The sequence below is a fragment of the Callithrix jacchus genome, chromosome 1 (genome assembly GCF_049354715.1).
Source record: "Callithrix jacchus isolate 240 chromosome 1, calJac240_pri, whole genome shotgun sequence".
Taxonomy (NCBI): Eukaryota; Metazoa; Chordata; class Mammalia; order Primates; family Cebidae; genus Callithrix; species Callithrix jacchus.
Genome location: NC_133502.1, coordinates 136,931,335 through 136,935,560, shown reverse-complemented (window position 1 = coordinate 136,935,560; position 4,226 = coordinate 136,931,335). Strand labels below are relative to the sequence as shown.

Genomic DNA, 4,226 nt, shown 5'->3' with positions numbered 1-4,226 from the left:
TGTGCTTTTATGGGGAAAAGAACCAAAATCAAAAGTTTTATGAGGTTATTTGGAGTTGTTAATTTAGAGTCTGGTATGCCAATTTTAATGCTTTTCGAATGAAGACGGTTATGCCATAAAACTGTGAATTGTAACACAGGACATTCTCCACAACAAACTTAAGGTTTTCTTCCACAATCCTTGCTTGAACATTATCGACCTCCCTTTAAACATCAGTAGAAAAATAAGAGGCTGACTCACATATATTTACTGGGAATCCACTAGAAATTCAGCACCAGAATATAGCCTAATCATCACTCTAGCTTTTATTCATTCTATATAGCACTGTGCATACTTAGGTATGCCTAATATATGCTCAAGAATAAAAATAATATATGCATAAAAAGAGTATTTCATGTTTTGTTGTAGCTTCTCTCTGAAATGTTTATTAATAAACTATTAAAAGCAAGGTAGAGGGGTACAGTTGAATTTAAAGCTCTTATAAATATGGATTTTCCTTTTAATTTTAAAAAACATTTTACTTTTCAGAAACCACTATCCTTCCAGTATAAAAAATAACTCAAAGAGAAAAGAAGCAGATTCACTTAAATAAGTATACCATTTTTTAAGATTCTGAGTTGTTTACATAATACCTTCCACTTTTTCTAAACACTGGTGAGGATTTAAAACTTGTAGATTTTTTTTTCACACAAAAGTTTTTAGTTTATTAATAAGCTTCTCATGAAAAGTCCACAACGGCCATAGATAACATCATTGCGGCACCTTTTACTCCTTCGGCTGTGTTCCAATCTCCAGCTCACTTTTTGCCAGCACCAACATTGGCCTTTGCAGTCCCCCTGACTTTCTTCATTCTGTTCTTGCGTTCCTTTCCTTGCTTTCTTGAGGTCTTCTTCTTCTCATACAGGCCATGTCTTGCAAGTCTATGTCTGGGTTTATTTTTCTTTGCATAATCCAGGGAATCATAAATCATGCCAAAGCCAGTTGTCTTGCCACCACCAAAATGAGTTCTGAATCCAAATACAAAGATGACATCCGGTGTGGTCTTGTACATTTTGGCTAGTTTTTCCAGAATTTCTGTCTTAGGCACTGTTGCCTTCCAGGGGTGAAGGACATCAATGACCATTTGTTTCCTCTGAAGTAGTCGGTTGATTCATGAACTTTCTAGTGCGGATAGTTACTGTGTCATTCATGATGGCGGCCTATCCAAAACTTGTAGATTTTTAAAATGTTTATTACTCCTGGACTGGAGTGTATGGACTCCTTAAATGGTATATTAATCTTTGACTAAAGAAATGCCTTATCAAAAGTAGCTCAACTGCTATAGAAAATTAGAAGCAAAAATAATTTAAAATGGAAAGCACTTAATTCGTGGGACAGTGAAATATTTTTTAATTTTAATTTTAGATTAAGGAGGTACATGTGCAGTTTTGTTACAAGGGTTTATTGCATGATGCTGAAGTTTGGGCTTTTATTGAACTCGTCATGCAATTAGTGAATATGATATTCAGTAGGAAGTTTTTGAGCCCTTTTCCCCCTCTATTTCTCTCCTTTTGTAGTTCTTAGTGTCTACTGCTTCCATCTTTATGTCTGTGTATACTCCAGGTTTAGCTCCCACTTACCACTGAGAACATGTAATATTTGGGTTTCTGTTTCTGTGTTAATTTGCTTAAGATAATGGCCTCCAGCTGCACCCATGTTGCTGCAAAGTACCCAATTACATTCTTTATATGGCTTCCTAGTATTTAATGGAATAGATGTGCCACCTTTGGAACAGATGTACTACCTTTTCTTTATCCAATCTACTGTTGATGGGAACCCAAACTGATTTTGTTTATTTGTTAATGTAAATAGTGCTATGATCAACATATGAGTGCAACTGTCTTTTTGGTAGAACAATTTCTTTTTCTTTGGGTATATACCCAGTAATGGGATTGCTGGGTTGAATAGCAGTTCTATTTTTAGTTCTTTGAGAAGTCTCAAAGCTTCTTTTCAGGGTGGCTAATTTACCTTCCCACCAACAGGGTATTTCTTTTTCTGCACAGCCTAGCAAACATTTGTTATTTTTTGACTTTTTAATAATAACCATTCTGACTGGTGTGAGATAAAAATCTCACTATTATTTTGATTTGCGTTTTTCAAATGATTAGTCATGTTGAGTATTTTCCCATGTTTGTTGGCTACTTGTATGTCTTCTTTTGAGAAGTATCTGTTCACGTCATTTGCCCACTTTTCTAATGGGTTTATTTGTAGTTTTCTTGTTGATTTGTTTAAGTTTCTTATACATTCTGGATATTAGTGCTTTTATTTCAATGCATGGTTTGTGAATGTTGCTCTCCTTCTGTAGGTTGTATGTTTATTTGTAATTTCTCTTGCTGTGTAGAAGCTCTTTATTTTAATTAGATCACATTTGTCCATTTTTGTTTTTGTCACCATTGCTTTTGAAGACCTAGCCATAATTTCCTTACACAGGCCAATATCAAGAAGGGTATTTCCTAGGTTTTCTTCTAGGATTTTTATAGTTTGAAGTCTTACATTTAAATATATTATTTATTCATTTATTTTTACTTTTTTTTATTTTTCCTGCATTCCCAGAGGATTACATTTAAATATTTAGTCCACCTTGAGTTAATTGTTGTATATGGTAACAGGTAAGTATCTAGTTTCAGTCTTCTGCATATGATTAGCCAGTTTTCTCAGCACCATTTATTGAAAAGGGAATCCTTTTCTCATTGCTTATTTTTGCTTATTTTTGTTGACTTTGACAAGATTGGTTGATTGAGGTGTGCACTTTTACTTCTGGGTTCTCTATTCTGTTACTTTGGTCTGTGTGGCTAATTTGACCAGTCCTATGATGTTTTAGTTGCTCTAGCCTTACAGTTTAAAATCAGATAACATGATGCCTGCAGCTTTGATCTTTTTGCTCAGGATTGATTTGGCTATTTAGGCTCTTTATTGGCTCTATCTAAATTTTAGAATAATTTTTTCCTAATTCTTTGAAAAATTATGTTAGTAATTTGATAGAAATTGCATTGACTCTGTTACTGCTTTGGCAGTATGAGCATTTTAACAATATTGATTCTTCTAATTCATGAATATAAAATGCTTTTCCTTCTGCTTATATCATCTAAGATTTCTTTCAGCAGAGTTTTGTAGTTCTCCTTATAGAGATATTTTACGTCCATTAGTTAGATATATAACTAGATATTTTATTTTTGTAGCTATTTTAAATGGTATTGTATTCTTGATTAGACTCTTAGCTGGAATATTATTGGTGTATAGAAATGGAGTTTTGTACTTTGATTTTATATCCTCACATTTTATTGAAGTTAAATTTGTTAAATCCAGGAGCCTTTTGGCGGAGGTTTTGGGTTTTTCTAGGTATAGAATCCTAGCATTAGTGAGAAGAAATAATTTGACCTCCTTTTTTCCTGTTTGAATGTGTTTTATTTCTTTCTCTTAAGAAATTGCTCTGTCTAGAACTTCTAACACTCTACCGAATAGGAGTGGTGAGTGGAGGTATACTTGTCTTGTTCCATTTCTTAAGAGGAATGCTTCTAGCTTTTGCCTATCCAGTGTAATGGTGGTTGTGGGTTTGTTATAGATGACATTATTTTGAGCTATGTTCCTTAGAAGTCTAATTCACTGAGGGTTTTTAACATGAAAGGATGTTAAATTTTATCAAAAGCTTTTTTTAATCTATTGAGATTATATGAATTTTGTTTTTAATTTTTTATGTAGTGAATCAGTGATACTTTAAATTATTTTATGATAGGTAGTTTTGTAGATCAGTCATATTTTCATAAACATGTTTGTAGTATTAATACAATAATATTCTCTTTTAATATTTGGAAATGGCTTACCATGCCCCTTAGAACCAAAGTGTAATATGAAGAGGACATTTAGAATGTATCTCACTCTCTAAATTAAAGTCAGATTTCCTAGAAGTTTTAGAAACATTTAATTGAATAAATCCACCTCAGACAAGATAAGCAGGATCTACTTTCTCAATGCATAGGAATCCTTCTGTCCATGTGTCTTTACATGTGCTATTGCCTCCCTTTGAAGATGTTCTCCTTTCTCCATCTGTTCAAATCTCAACTCATCTCACTTTAGTGTACACTATTGCACAAAACCATCAATGTCCATGAAAACCCACAGTGGCCTATTATATAAATTAAATTCGTAGCACTGAGTCCTTCCATTTAACTCTTGACAGATATATCAAC

At 33.2% G+C, this 4,226-nt stretch overlaps 1 pseudogene; it reads right to left on the bottom strand.

Annotated features, from left to right (window-relative positions):
• Positions 1-700: 700 nt before the first annotated feature.
• LOC118151677 (small ribosomal subunit protein eS24 pseudogene) lies at positions 701-1,190 on the bottom strand (annotated as a pseudogene).
• Between the last annotated feature and the right edge of the window lie 3,036 nt (positions 1,191-4,226).